Raw genomic sequence first — 16,592 nt, 5'->3', positions numbered from 1 at the left:
ATTGAAGGGAAAGATGTGAGAGTAAAGCCAGCTGTCTAGCTTCCAGTTGTTGAATTATCATAAGAGCTAGCACTCAAGGTCAAACACACAGACCAGACTCCCAGATGAAAACGACCAGAGAGTTTGAATGGAGGTTCTCTTATGTTCACATGACTTTGAATGGGACATGGTAATTCCCTCCAGCCAGGGAAGCCAGCCTCCAGCCAGGCTTACTTAAAAAAAAAAAAAAAATCTGCTTTCTGGTTCTCTCTTTTGTTCACTTCCCTCCAGCATCAAGGGATGCTGGAGAGGTTGGTGTCATCATCATAGCATGGTGAGGCTCTTTATGGGCACTTCACAGTGACAAGGGCCTGATATATTGTAGGTCTTCAAAAAGATATTTGTTGAGGGGCGCCTGGGTGGTGCAGTCGGTTAAGCGTCCGACTTCAGCCAGGTCACGATCTCGCGGTCCGTGAGTTTGAGCCCCGCGTCAGGCTCTGGGCTGATGGCTCGGAGCCTGGAGCCTGTTTCCGATTCTGTGTCTCCCTCTCTCTCTGCCCCTCCCCCATTCATGCTCTGTCTCTCTCTGTCCCAAAAATAAATAAAAAAAAAAAAAAAAAAAAAAAAGATATTTGTTGAACTTAAAGATTATTTAAGGAGCGCCTGGGTGGCTCAGTTGGTTAAGTGTCCAACTTCGGGTCAGGTCATGATCTCACAGTCCATGAGTTCGAGCTCCGCATTGAGCTCTGTGCTGATGGCTCAGAGCCTGGAGCCTGCTTCAGATTCTGTGTCTCCCTCTCTCTCTCTCTGCCCTCTCCTGCTAGCACTCTGTCTCTCTCTCTTTCAAAAATAAATAAACATTACAAAAATTTTTTAAGATTATTTAATAAATCAGTATTTTATGTTTATTATATGGGAAAATATAATATGGGTAGCCAAGAGAAGAGGAAAGACACACTGAAGGTGTCACAGGTGAATAGAGGCTCCTGGAATTCGTTAAGCTCTGAAAGCCACAAATACACATATGTAATGAGGTTTTAAGTTACATCCAAAATTTTTTTTTGAAAGAAGAGTACATGTCTTCCACAAAAGTTATGTTTTTTTTTACTTTGTAGGCTGGCTCTTTATTAATGCTAAGAGATATTTGAGGCAGTGTATATTAATAAAGCCATTAGGACATGTTAGTTAAAATAAAACTGAACTTTCTAACATGTAACTCTTAAAAAAAGTCAAGATTTATATTGTTAGTCTAGTTTAGGCAGACACTAAATCGTATTCTAAAGCATACAAAATATACAAATAGGTTTTCCACAAAATAGATAATGCAGAATGTGTCAGGGCCTCACAGGAAAAGGACTCAGAGAGAGGACTAGGGACATTTAGGGGAAAGGAGGCATTTAACAAGAAGGTCGTCAGAGAGGAAGAGCCACGTACCAAAGGGTCATGTGGTAAATCTGATTTCCTCCTAATGCCACATAGTCATTCCTTTTCCACCCCTGACAGACTAGTGGGAACTGTCACAACTCCTTCATCTCTACAAATTAACAAAATCAAGGCTTAACAAACCAAGGGCTTTGGAAAATGAGGAATTAACGTAGGATTAAAACAGATCTTTGAGCTAGTTCCTGCGCTCTAAATCTTAGCCTCTACCTTTCTCTTGAAGTAAATTCAAGCTAGCAGATGGCCTGTCATCAAATAGGATTTTTTTTTAAATCAGCAAGTCTTTTTTTAATAAACCTCAGGCCCCAGTTTGGTTACCACTGTTTTGAGAATCTTTCCCTATGTTCGTCTAAGCTGAAGACAAGCACTCTCCCCTCAGGTCTCCAGAGTTTTTCTCTAGACCTTGGTTTTACTCCTTCACCTTTGTTTTAACCCTTTTCTGTCCCCACCTTATATCCGTTGACAGTCTCACCCTCATGGCTTCTCACCGCAAGCTGCTTAGGAGCAAGCTCATTTTTTTCTCTGTTCTTTGTGTCTCTTTCCCCTGTGTAACCCCATACCTTAGCAGTGTCACCAAAGTGTCACCAAAGCAGTGTCCGGCGTAGTACATCTCTCCCTGGGAGGTATTTAGTTGTTTCTTTTTCTCTTATAATAAATGTATTAGTCAGCTTAGGTCGCCATAACAAAATACCACAGACTAGGTGGCTTAAAGGCCCACATGACAGAAATTCATTTCTCAAGTTTTAAAGACTGGAAGTCCAAGATCAGGGTGTCTGGATGGTTGAGTTTTGGTTCTGGTGAGAGCCCCCTTTCTGACTTCTCTGTCCCCACAAAGCAGGGAGAGGGAAAGAGAACAGCTCTGTGGTGTCTCTTCTAAGAACTCTAACCCCATCATGAAGGCCCACTCTCATAACCTCATGTAAACCAGTTACCTCCCAAATGCCTCACCTCCAAATACCATCACATTGGGGTTAGAGTTACAACATATGAATTTGGGGTGGTGGCGGGGGGAAACAGTTCAGCCCATAACAGTGGAGTACATCTTTTGGCCATATGTCTGTGAATGCATTATCAGCACTGGTTGATGGGGTAGCATTTAGAATATCCTGTGTTTCTAGATATAAAAGCCATGTAGTTAGGTATTTAACAGGTGTTTATCGAGCATCCTGTTGCCTTTAATTTTTTTTTTTTTTTTTTTTTTGCTAGACTTCCAGAAGGGCCCTATTAATGTTCAAAACATTGCACAACCCTGCTGCATTTTCCCTTAAGGATACACTTTTACCCCCACTAGATCTTACCTCATTTTTAAGACCAGAAAAGAGAGAAAGACTTGGTTCTTTACAGGGTTGTTGAGCATTCCTATTAGATCATTAGGAAATTGGTACAAGTGGCAGGAAGCCAGACTGGCCTGAGTCTGGCCAGACAGTGTCTGCAGGTCATTCCAGCAAAGCTACTGGAATAACGATGTGTTCTCCCATAAAGTGCTCTTTGTCAAAGTCTCTTTTGGAATTAACTCCTCATGCATGGATCAATAAACCTCACCAACTTGCCAATGTAATTAAGAGGTGAGAGGTTAAGCATTACTATTAATTAAGTTCAAAGTAAAATAAAACGAAGAAGGTTGTTTTTATGAAATTGTGCTGTCCGATTCTGCTCAAGGGTGTTTCTGCATTCTTACAGAGGAGAATCCAGGAAATGGAGGGGATTACTGTCTCCACTGCCTTGGGAGAAGCAAGCATTTAACCATATGTCTCTTGGATATTTTTAACTGAAGAGTAAACTGTTAACCGATTATAAGAGCCAGTGAATGACCACCTTCTGTGTACAGAGGGCTGAGTTCAATGCTGTGAGGGAAACAAACAGCACGAGACTCAGTCATGCTGTCTCGTGCTGAGCCCTTAGCTGAATGAGAAGGACCAAGCAGCACAACACCATAATACAAAGCAAGACCTATCTGGAAGAGAGATTCAGGCAGTGGTGAGAGTCCAGAGAAGCAGGTGAGGGAGATGGGGACCAGATTCAAAAAAAGACCTCCCAGATGGTAAGGCATCTGAGCCAGGCCTTGAAGGTGGAGTAGGATTCGATGGGAGGAAAAAGAAGGAACGAGGACAATTTGAATTTCTGGGTATTTCTTTTCCTTGTTGAACTTTATAACTTCTGGGATCAAAGGAAAAGAAATCAGCCTGGTGGAAAGTAAGGATTTATTGAGTGTTCATTATATGTGTGTTATTCTGCAGAAAATTCAGGAGTGCAGGAGGTCAAAAGTATCTCCAGGTGCATAGGTTTTTCTGCATACGTGACAGATCGTCTTGTACTCATCACTTTCCTCTGTTGGCATCTTCAAGGGATTCATCACAAAGGTCGAATTCCTTTCTCTTGAGACCACAAGGAACAACAGCCAAGGGAAAGGCCATGTTGATGCTACCCTTCCTTTTCTAGGAAGGTGGATACTTAAAAGTCAGGGAAGAAGCACGTATGCACTTTGAGACAGTGTAAGTCCATTTTGCTGGTTAAATTGAGTGACAGTATTGACACCTTTAAAGCTGGAAAGGACCTTAAAGATTCTCTAACCCAAGTCCCTCTTTCTTCAGATTAGTAAACTGAAACCCAGTAAGAGTATGATTTTTCCAGGTAAAAGAGAGCCATGCGAATTTCCTAAATCATATAGCAGCCAGTTTGTTATTTGATATTTATGTTACCTTTACTTGGTACAGGATGATTATTCTGCTTTTGCAAGGAAGAATAACTTGATTCTCAATCCCCTGAGTCACTGTTGGATGGTATTAGGCAACTTCACTTCATAATCTACCTGTTTTTCAGCTATGTTAATTACATACCTTCTAGCATTTACCACCTGTACCAATTGCTTAGCATAATAATACCTTATACTTATATTCATGTGCCCAAAGTCCTTTCATACTTGTCTTTCATTTGATGTCCATAACAATCCCACAAGGCAGGTGTGAGTCCTAGATTAAACATGAGAAAACTGAGGCCCAGAGAAGGTAGCCTATATAGCAAAGAAACTGAAGCAGGGCTCCGGCATCTATTTTATGACGGAGTCGAGTTTTCTTACCTCCGCATCTCAATTGCCTGCCTGAATGGCTTTCAGTCTTATATTCATCCAGTGAATATTCACTGAGCACTCTCTATATTTCAGATAGTATAGAGAATTGAGGATGCAAAGTTGAAAAAGACGTGATCCCAGTCCTTGAGTCCTTGGGGAGCTCACCATCTGAAGGAGACAGCCATCCAAACAGACTCACAAGTAGAAGGCTAAGTGCATAATGGGCATAGGAGTTGTCTGGGAGTTGGAGGTGGCACAAAAGATCGAGGGACTAATTTTGTCATTATTTAAGCATGTCACTGTCCTGTCTCCCCATAGCCTTCGCTAAGGCTTCTTGCCCAGGCCTCACGCTCCGCTGGCATTCAGTCAATATTTGTTGATGATGGTACTGATGTTTTTATCCCTCTGACTTCCACTCACCGGAGAGGGTTTCTGCTGCCCTTTGGGTATAATAGACTTGACTTTACAATTTGAGTTAGCCTTTTAAAAATCATTTTTGAGGAAAATAAACAACTTTATGAGATGGCATCTAAATACCACTCAATATAGTAATGATGCTAGTTTAACCAGTTAATGCCCAACATTTGCAGTCTAGGGGGCCATATTTGTATCAGCTCTTCTCTTAAGTCAGTGAATTGCAAGTTCATTAGGGGCAAAACAGACTTTAATCAGTCTTAAAAATTTTTTTAATTATTCCCAAGTACCTAATCATTACTGCTTCATTGATGTTTTAAGGGTAGCCAGCGTTCGAACTGTTTTTCACAGGAAGAGGATGAATTTCAGTGGCAAGGAACAGCCATATTTTCAAAATTACAGAGACATTTATCCTCATAGCAAAAGTTGTGTTTAAATTTTGTGAATTGCAAAAGCTTGGAATTCTGCACAGTGCCTGTACTCTGGATTGATTTACATTGGCCGTATATTAAAAACAATATTTCTCAGCATGTTTATATGCATTTGATGGTTTCTGAAACCTTACTGGCAAACTTTGTGAGCAAATATTAATTTTCAGTGGTACTGAAAATGAAGTGAAAATTAGGTCTTTTCTCTCATCTGTCTAAAAGAACTTCCTTTAATCATTCAATTCCCAAGATGTAATTAGTCTGATTCTGCTCTAGATAGGACCTCATTATAAAGATCCTAGGTGAGCAGTCTCTTCTGGCAGAAGTGACCTTTTTGGGGGGTGGCTCAGTCAGGTAAGCATCCGACTCTTGATTTCACTCAGGTCATGATCTCACAGTTGGTAGGGTCAAGCCCTGCATTGGGATCCAGTCCATGGCTGGTGCAGACCATGCTTCAGATTCTCTCTTTCCCTCCCTCTGTCTCTGCCCCTCCCCTGCTCATGAGCAGGTACACACTTTATCGTTCTCTCTCTCTCAAAACAAATAAATAAACTTAAAAAAAATGACCTTTCTGATTCAGTCTTCCAGTATTTCCTAAAACTCTGGTATACAGAGTGAATAGCCAGATAAATAAGTCAGATTTGATTTGTCAGACACCAAGGCGCACACTCACGTGCACATGCAAACACAAGTACATGCTCACGCCAAAGCCAGGAAGCCTCCAACAAAACAAATCTGCATTTACCCTCGAGGGAAATAAAAATGCACGCCTGCCACAAAATTATTTTCTTGAAAACAATATTGAAATTTATGAGCAGACACTACAGCTCTAATTTATCAACCAAATCACAATTTAAATGGGACAACAAAAGAGAAACTGTAATTTAAGGATTTTTGAGTGTGGTACTTGTGTGTGTGTGTCTGTGTGTGTGCGCGCGCATGTGTGTAGGGATGTATTGAATTTGAGAGTAATTTATGGAAAGTGCTGCCAGCATGGTATTTCAAATGCTCCACAATTTGAATTTAAACTGCTCAATGGGATCATTAAGATTATTATGCATGTTTTCCAAAGAGTTTGAATTCAAATGACAACTTAAAAAAAAAGATGCCCTTTAAAAACTGAGGAATGTTATTGCACTTGTAGAAATTCATGCAGTTTGAATAATTTGCCACCTCCCCTTCCAAAAAAGTACCTGATGATAAGTGCTCAAGAGACAGGGATGTTGGAGAAAGTGAATATTGCCAACACATTCCCTTGATGAGTAAAACTGGATTGTAAAGCAGGCTCTGTGGACAATGAGTTATTTCATTCAGTACAATTGACAGAAAATCCGGAAGGGATGTGGATCAATGTGGCCGGAGCACAGAGAACTGATGATGGCGGACGCTCACTGAGCAGTAGTACATAAAAGGCCCCTTCAAACTCATTAAATGTGCCATTTGGTTTTCTTTCTATGGGTGGGTCTTGAAATATGGAAGTCTACTTTCATTTTGTGCCAGCTAGCCAAGTGAACAATTTACAAAAGGAATAAACAGAGGGGTGCTTACTCACTTTTCAAAAGCAGTCTTTTTGCAATGGGTTTTGCAAAGTTATTTTGCAATGGGTTTACCATTATATTCTTATAAATGAGCTTAGTTCCAAGGATGGGAAATTTACCAGTTCTCAAGGCAGCTTTTTCATGTTTTGAACTCTCTAAAGGTTATAAGGTTAATTTGGTGGGAAGTCTATTTCCTTATAACATCATCTGTCCGTAGAAAAGACAGTTAATACATCTTCAACTTAAAAGCCTTTTAGGTATGTGAAGAAAGTTCCCAAGACCATCTGAATCTTCTCTTGTTCTGGTTAAATTCTAGCTCCTCCGTCCATTTGTTGTCTATTCTGATACCAGAGCCTTTAACTATTCTGATCACTTTCTTTTGGATTGTCTAGGATATCAATATATTTTTCACAGTTTGGAATTTCCATTGACTTAACTACAGAACTGACCAAATGGGACATGTAGAACCTCATTTAAAAGGTAAATAACAACCACAAAATAAAAAGAAGATTCAGATTTATGTCCCATGTTTTGAAGTCGAAGGAAAATGTTATAACCCATTCCAAATTCCAGTGGAATAGAGTAAGGTTGCATATAAGATCTTGTTCTGTTCAATCTATTTTAAGCAGAAGTGAAATCAGATTTATGACTTGCATCATTTTCTAACTTACATTGAAGTATATGTTTCATCTCCATCCAGGGGTAACGTACTCATTTCTTTCCACCTTTAGCACTCAGCACTGTCTTGGTATAGGTGAGGTCCCCTAATTGTTGAATTAAGGAATAATAATAATAATAATAATAACTACTTAGTTCTTCCCAATTTGTAAAACTCCAATCTAAATTGAAGCTCAGCGTACAGGTGTATTTTTTGTATTTGGTTTTGGTTTTGGTTTTAGTGTGAGGATATCAAGACTCAGAGGGCGTAAGGGAGTTTCCCAAGAGCACAGAGCTGGTCAGAGGATTTGAATGCAAGGCACTGTGGCTCTAAACCTTGTCATTTAGGCTAGACCATGTGTAAATCAGTTCCTGTCACCTCCTTGGTTTCTACCTAGATAGGATGTATTTGCAAATGGTTTGGGGGGGAGGGAGAGCTTTCATTTGTATACCTTTGTCAGAGGTGTTCAAATTCAAGGACTTGGTATGTTTGAAAGCAATCCTTTGGATTTCTAGTTGCTGTGAGAGCAGCATTTCTAGGGAGCATTGCAGTCTCTGTCTAAAATGAATCTGCAATAGCATGTAAGAATGGGTAGTCTGTGAGAGCCAGAACTGAGGCAGCAAAAGAAACCTCATAAACGTTCCCAGCAGGAAGCTCATTTTGTATCCAGATCCCTAAGCAGAAAGGAGGGAGAAAGGAGGCTTCAATGAGGAGAGTGATGTTCCTGAATGAATCAGCTATGGAGTCAGGGAAAGACCTCCGTATTCAGGGATCCTTGTCTCCCACCAGTGTCTCCAGCCTGTTGGATGCAGTCCTACAGAAGCCCAAGCTTGTGCTTAGTCTGGAATTTCAGCAGAAATCCAATACTGCTACCTCTTTGTCCCTACCACTGAAAACACCTCTTCCTCACTGCCTCCCAGACCTCACCACCACCACCCCACACCCATCCCCTTCAGTGTTGCTCCTGTGCCTTCTCGTTACATCATTCTGTTTCTGGATCCATTGCCTTATCAAACAGGGACACTGTCCTTTTTAGAATGCTCCTGAAAATTTGCATATTTGATTAAATGTCCCAATCATCACACTCCTTTCCAGTAATCTCGATACTGGGCAGCCAATTCCAGTAATGGAAGAGACGCTTTCAGCTGTTAGGCAATGGGTTACCCTTTCAAAAGTGATTGAGCAATTCTGTCTTCAAGTTGTATTTAAACCATGAGTCTGGATGCTGAAAGCCCCTTCTGGACCCAGCCCGACAGCACCGGAGAACTTTTGGGTGAAAGGGCAGTTAGAAACGGTCCTGTGTGTATTCTTTGGGCTGAACTCATGGGAGAGGTACACAGGATTTTCAGTTTCTTCATAATGTAAAATGGCTGTAACAGTATCTATAAGGGTTTTGTGAATATCAGATACAAATTTGGGGGCAGTGGTTAGTGCCATTCGTGGGACATATTCAGCTCTCAGCAACCGGTGCTACACCAAAAGCAAGGTGGGCACTTGAGATATAACCATAGAGATTGGACACTGTGTGAAACAGGAGCTTCTTGCACTAGAAGGAAAGGGGAAGAGACAGGATGACCACTCATCAGAGATGCGGCAGACAGGACTCTTGTCAAGGATGGGGAAGTGGAGGAAATGACCCATACTGAGCTTCCCACCACTAAGTGGAACACAGGAAGGGAAGGACCTGTTTGTACATGAATCTCCTGACAAACTTCTGCCAGTGGCCCACATGGTATATATTATCTTCTTGAAAGGGTAGAGTAGTTATTCATGTGCCCTGGACGAAATAATACGGCAATACTAGTCAGTGCCTTTTGCAGTTAAAGGGTACTTCATCTGCCATTGCAAGTTCTCATCAGGAGATATCATGATGCAAAAATCCAGACTCGGGGTCTCATGACGTTCAAAACTATTCTTGCTACTTGACTCAGTTTCCACATACCTGCAGGCTGTCAGGCAGTGCACAGACCTCAGCCTTTGAATCAAAGAGATAATCGATTTCAACCTAGAACTACTTGCTACTTTGTGACCATGGTCAAGTTTCTTCCATTCTCTAAAGTCAGGTGTTTCTCATCCATAAAAGGAGGCTGATAGTACTTGTAGGACTAACGGGAAGATTAAATGAATTCGTGTGGGTTAAGTGCCAAACACAGTGCCTACCTCCCCCTGTTTAATACGCACTAGTTATTAGTGCTGAGAATTCACCCCGAAGACCCTTTCATACTGTGTCTTCTCTGGCAAATAGATTATAAATACACCATAAAAATTCATCCTGTGATATCTTTCCACAATGCTTTGTTTTTCTCTCCTGTCACACTCTTCAGGTAGTCTTGCATTCTGGATGAGCCCAGCGACTTGTCTTTGCTCACCAAAGCAAGTAAATGTTGCTTGATCAAAGCACACGGCTAGGCACCTTGATATCAGTATAAATTGTGACGAACCTTGACCTTACACACAGCAAGTATTCTTATACTCTGCTCTCAAGAGAATCACACCAAGCAGAAAAAGTCCGCCCCAGTAACTCACATACTGTATGATTCCATTTATATAACATTCTTGAAATGACATTCTAGAAATGCAGAACAGGTGAGTGGTGATCGGGGGGAGGGTTGGGGGAGGAAGCGGGTTAAGGAGGGGTGGGAGTACATGTGGTTATAAAAAGGCAACAAGAGAGAACTGTTCTGGATCTTGGCCACGTGGGTGGAAACATGAATCCATACATGTGGTAATATTGTCTAGAACCAGATATGAGTGCATGGGCACACGCTTGCACACTTTCTTGAGCCCTCCACAGCTTATAAAGCTGTTAACACTGGCTGTTGGAAACACTGCCTCCTTTGGTGTCTGTGACACCGAACACTCCTGGGTTTTCCTCCTACTTCTTGGCTTGCAACATCCCACTCTTTTTTCACAGATTTTCTTTCTTCTCTTGACTCCTTAAACTCAGTGTGGCTTTTTTTTTTTTTTTTTTTTTTTTTTAATTCTGCCCTAATCCCTCTTCTGGTCTCACACTACATTCTCCTCAGCAGTTTGATCGGCTCCCATGACTACAAAGATCATCCATGTGCTGAAAACTCTCTGGCCAAAATCTGCGGCTGCGATGTCTCTCTGAGCTCCGGACTACGCATCTGTCAGCTAAGCAGATACTCTCCATAAACAGGCTTCGAGGCCCACAAATTTCAGCACTTTCAAAACAGAACGCACAAGGTGGCCTTCTTACCCTGCTCCTCCCTGTGTTCCTGGTCAGTGGCTGGCACACCCTGGTTGCCCTAACCGAATGCACAGGAGCTGTCTGTCTTTCATTCCAGGCCCCTCACTCTCCCCTCTTACTTTTAATACTTCCTCACCAAATCCTGGTGGAATACTTTGGCTTTCTTTATGCCTACCTTCATTTACATAGCATGTGCCTTCGGAATTCTTCAGTGACGTTTCATTGCCTTCACTATCAAGTCCACCCTCCTCAGACTGCCATAGAAAACTTGTATAGTCACACACATGCACATGCGTGTACCCATAGGCACCCCTACATACACGCGCATTTCCAAAGCAGGGAGGTTGTTTGTTACCCTTGGGGCTGGGCAGATACTTTACCTTCTCGGCATGTACAGCTTTCTCCCTCGATCTCCATCCCCTAGCCAAGAATCCCCCTCATTCGGGCTCTCATCCCCTGCCGTACCACTTTCCAATCACTTAGAAGATGGTATTTAAGTTACCTCTTTATTTCTCGTGTACCCCATTAGCTATAATCTCTCCCGAAGGGCAGGGGGGTGTCTGGTTCCTCACCGCATCCCATAGTAAGCTCTCTATCTGGGTGTCTTGACGGACGGATTGCCCTGAATTGAACAAGGATGAGATCATGGACAACAGAGCCGACTGTGTAAGCAAGCACTGAACCGGTGGCCGTGGGGTAAAGATCCTGCACGGGATACAAGATTCCAGTTTCTGTGCTCCTGCTGCACAGCCCTGATTTCCAGACCTTTTAGTCACTTCCTCTGAACCTTGCCAGCACTTTTTTTTCTTTCTTCAATTGTTTTTCAAGTTCTCTTTATACTGTATGGACCAGAGTGACTCAGGGTCTAGCCAGTGCTGACGGTAAGTGTTGCACCACCAGCCCTGGGAGCCCCTTCTCCCTGCTACTCTGCTGGCCGGCTCATCACGGGAGGGGCTTGTAGAGGCTCCCAGTCTGCGGTCCCTCTCAACTCAGTTCTGATGTCACGGTTATTGTACCGTGCCTGGCTTAGCACAAAGCACGCTGAGCCGGCAGCCTGGAAAGCTGGGCCTACCCAGCTCTGCCTCCGACTGAGGGCGCCTGTCCATGTAGTTCACAAAGAGCTACCCAGGATCCCTTTTTGGAGTGTATTTGTGTTCTACAGCAGTAAGCATTTACCTCATTCAGACCCACCGTGTGGACCGATCACGTACGTACAGCGACTTGAAACAGTCCAGTGAAGAAATCTTCATTAAATACAAGAATGCTGTGCCTGCGGGTCTCTCTGGTTCCCCACGTGGTTTCACACCCACCAGCTCATTTAATCCTTACACGTTTGGAAACTGAGGCCCAGTGACTTGTTCACATGAACAAAGATAGTAAATCGTGGAGCCAGTGATTTTGATGGTGTTAAAGATTCGTGAAAATTGATATAAATAAATAAATAAATAAATAAATAAATAAAAAGAAAATTGATCTAAAAAGCACCATCCGTTAAAGAGTGAGGACACCAACAGGCAGTTCCTCGAAGAGACAATAATAACAACAGATGATAAAACTTTGAAAAGAGGTTCACTCTTATTTTATTTAAAGCAATGCAGTGTAAGATACATTTTCCCCTTATCAGAAGGGCCACAATTTACAGGTTTGATACTTGGGTTTGGCCAAGATCTGGGGAAATATGTACTTTCCGGTCTTTTGGAGGACGAATTGAGACAACCTTACTGGAAACAAAATTTAGTGTCATCTCTCAAGATTTTAATTGTACATGTATTTTAATACTGTAATTCCAAATAGTAATAGGCCATTTGATATATTTGCATGAGGGCACAGTAATACCTTAAGAATACATACTGTGTCACCATTTGTAATGCTGTAAACAGACTAGTTGAATAAAATTACAAAGTAAATATGGCAAATTCATACGATAACTTGGAAGCTATTAAAAAATTTTTGGGGGGACGCCTGGGTGGCTCGGTCGGTTAAGCGTCCGACTTTTGCTCAGGTCATGATCTCACAGTCCGTGAGTGTGAGCCCCGCGTCGGGCTCTGTGCTGACCACTCAGAGCCTGGAGCCTGTTTCAGATTCTGTGTCTCCCTCTCTCTCTGCTCCTCCCCTGTTCATGCTCTGTCTCTCTCTGTCTCAAAAATAAATAAACGTTAAAAAAAAATTTAAAAAAAATTTTTTTAATTAAAAAAAAACAAAAACAAAAAACAAAGTAGGAGCACCTGGGTAGCTCAGTCGGTTGAGCGTACAGTTCTTTACCTCAGCTCCGGTCATGACCTCACAGTTCATGGGCTAGAGCCCCATATCAGGCTCTGCATTGATAGTGCGGAGACTGCTTGGGATTTCTCTCCCTCTGTCTCTGCTCCTCCCCTGCTCACATGCTGTACTCTCTCTCTCTCTCGAAATAAATAAATAAACTGAAAAAAAAATAAAACCCTTAAAAAAATAAAACAAGGTCAACCTATAAATACTACAAAAGACACCCAAGAAAAACTAGTTTAAGAAAAAACAAGATACAGGGACCCTGGGTCACTCAGTCGGCTGGGCGTCTCAGGGGCATAGATCGAGCCCAGCGTTGGGCTCCACACTGAGCATAGAGCCTGCTTAAGATTCTGTCTCTTCCTCTACCCCTCTCTCTTGCTCACTCTCTCTCTCTCTCAGAAAAAAAAAAAGTACAGAAGAGTACATAAAATCTCATTTCTGTTTAAACAGAAACTTTGAAATGGATGCTTGTGTGTGTGCACATGTACATACATGCATACACAGAGACAGACATAGAAAAATTGTAGGGATAGTCAGGTTTTGGATGGTTACCTCTGGGGAGGAGTTTTACTTTTCACTTTATATCCTTCTGGGACAATTAAAATGTTAAATGAATATACATTTATACATATAAAAATTTGAAAAGTTAATGTCCAGCTGCGATGCTTTTCTTGTTCCCTGAGCTACAGGGTAGCTTTTTGGTTTGCCCAACTTCATTGACCCAAATAGAAAAACCTTCAAGAAAAACAAACAAACAACAAAAAAAAGGTTTATATGACCCTTAAAGTTAAAAAATACAGGGGTCCCTAGGTGTCTCAGCCAGTTAAGCACCCAACTTCGGCTCAGGTCATGATTCGTATTTCATGAGTTCGAGCCCACATCAGGCTCTGTGCTGACAGCTCAGAGCCTGGAGCCTGCTTCAGATTCTGTGTCTCCCTCTCTGTCTCTCTGCCCCTCCCCAGATCATGCTCTGTCTCTCTCTCTCTCTCTCTCTCTCAAAAATAAACATTAAATATATATATATATATGTATTTATATATATATACACACATTAATACCTACATTATATATATGTATATACATATGTATATGTATTTATATATGTATATACATATATATATATACACATACATTAATACATATATATATGTATTAATAATCCCACTCTGTAAATCAGAATTCCCATCATCATCCTCAAAACATATGAGCAAGCAGATGACTGATCTCTGGCCTTTTTTGCACCTTGTGTTGTGTCAGAAGTCATGGAATGCAGGCCTCAGCGTGGAAGGGCCCCGAGAGGCTACCGGTCACCTCTTAACGATAGCCTCATTCTGCAGAACAAGAGAGAAATGAGTGCCCATCCACTCTTTGTTCCTTCCAGCTCCTTTGCCACCTAGATTTATGCACTTGACTCCTACTCCAGAATATCTTCCTAAAGGAAGAATGAATGATCTTTCTGAGATTCGAACCTCATCCAAGCTCTCCTATTTAAAACCCTTCAGGGGGTTCCTCTTCCCAGCATTCCCTGTCCCTATGAATCTATGTATAAAAGCAAAGCTCCTCAACCTATTTTAATGTGCCCTCGTTTACGTGACATTTTGTCGCTGGCCTTGAGCTGGTGATGCCTGTGCATCATGAATGAGGTTCTGCGACCAGGTGACCGAGAGAAGGAGGGCCTTTTCAATCTCTCCAGCCTCGCCTCTCTACTCTCTGCTCTCATCATGTAGTCATGTAGAGCTACTTCCGTTTTCCAGGTGCACCATGACTGGCCCATCCATTGCTCTTGGTGCATAATCTTTCTCCACCTAGGACACTCTTTCCTGGGCTTTTGCCAGGCCAACACATTCCCACCCTTCAGGTCTCAGCTGCATTTTCACTTCCTCTATGGAGACTACCTGACTGGCTGTCCTGCTGATATGGGCAGCTCGGAGTGCTCTTTGAGTCTCCCTTCGCAGCCTTCATTACTTTTTAGCATGGATTTGGGTTTTGCTTGTCTGCACCCCACTCTTTGGAAACCTGCAGAGTTTCTGTCTTCAGGTTTAATTGAGGATGCTATCCTATCCCCTGCCATAACCTGGTACCAGACACATAGTAGACGCTGTGTTAGCGTGTACCAAAGGAATGAGCTCTAGAAAGACAGACCCTACAGCTTCTGGGCGCGAGTGCCCTGCTTTTGCTCCTGTACTAGGCTCTCTTTCCTCTGCCATCCCCTGATCTGTTCCCCAGCCCCAGCACTGTGTGCAGTCTAGTCATGGATAGCACACTCAGAGTTTTTAGGAAGGGATAGGAGTTGATAATTTAACGTCCTTCAAGATTTTGTTTCACAGGGAAAGGATAAAATACCTGGAATTGTTCTCGCTTTGGAATTACTTTCCGTCTGTCCTGATTTTAGCTTCACTCGGATAGATTCAGCCTGTGCCAGTCAGCATATGCAGAAATAATACCGTAACGACTCTTCTCCTTCCTGCCAAATGCAAGCTCACTGCCTCCACCTTACAACGTGCTGGGCATTTCTGGTTTTGTCACCGCTGAGAAGTGGGGCCCTGAATCCCACCTTTTTGGTTAGGGGTTCAGTAAACCTCATTGTAAGTCTTGTACAAGAATCTAAATTTGCACCAGCAGAATTTTAGAATCGCTCCTTCCCTCTTCTTCCAAAATGCTACTGTTCCTCTGTCAGGACCAGCTTCTCTGGCACAGTGCAGCATAGTGGAGACCATCTGAAGGTCCACAGGTTTTGTCAGAGTAAGCAAACCAACCTGGCTCTGAGGCAGAGGAGGAATAGCAAGAATTTATTCTTGATTTCAACACACATTCCAAGTGAGGGGAGAAAAGGGAGGACACATTAATCTCACCCATTCTTGCTTGGTGAGATTAATGTGTCCTCCCTTTTCTCCCCTCACTCGTAACGTGTGCTGAAATCAAGAATAAAGCCAAACCAAGGCTGGTTCCACTGTGCACTCACCCCACCCTGCTAATAAGACCTTTGGGATACACAAGGCACTGCACTCAAGGATCAGCTGTATGGATAATGTAAGATAAAGATGACGCTACATTTAGGTTAGAAGTTCCTCACTTTTTGGCCGGAGGGAAGCGTTTTGCAAAAAGTAGAAGCGACTGCATCTTGAAGCTTCCATGCAGGGGAAGAAGTCAGGACTCTGAGTAAATGTACCTCTAGTCCCTCTGGTGGGCACTGGTCCACATCACAGGGAGCCCAGCTGTGGTAGCTGGTAGCTTCAGAGGGGCTGGCAGACAGCACTCAGAGGCACAGAGTTTTCTTCTCATTGAGAATTCTGGAAGGCAGCAATTATGCAGATAACGGAGTCAAGTTTCCAGTTTCCATTGTACTGATAGTGAAATTGAGACCCAGATGAGAGATATAAACCCATCATTTCACTGGTGTTCAGAAGCCAGAGTAACCACCAGCCTACCCATTAAGTGATGCTTGCTCTTACGTTGGCCGATAAGCTTTATTTGTTAGCAGAGGCGTATCCAGGGCTTCTTGGGAGCCGACGCTTTTCCCTTATGAGTGAGTGGGCTTTTCTAGTCTCCCATGTGACTGGGTTCAGTATCATTTAAAGAACCTTTCAGGAGA

At 42.5% G+C, this 16,592-nt stretch overlaps 1 protein-coding gene across 10 annotated transcripts in view; it reads left to right on the top strand.

The window, feature by feature from the left end:
* Positions 1 to 16,592, top strand: part of LOC102953305 (LIM domain containing preferred translocation partner in lipoma) — a 673,846-nt gene that overhangs the window by 575,858 nt on the left and 81,396 nt on the right. The gene's annotated exons all lie outside the window — the stretch shown is intronic.

Source organism: Panthera tigris, chromosome C2 (assembly GCF_018350195.1).
Source record: "Panthera tigris isolate Pti1 chromosome C2, P.tigris_Pti1_mat1.1, whole genome shotgun sequence".
Taxonomy (NCBI): domain Eukaryota; kingdom Metazoa; phylum Chordata; class Mammalia; order Carnivora; family Felidae; genus Panthera; species Panthera tigris.
The sequence above is the reverse complement of the archived record's forward strand: the minus strand, read 5'-3'. Positions and strand labels throughout refer to the sequence as shown.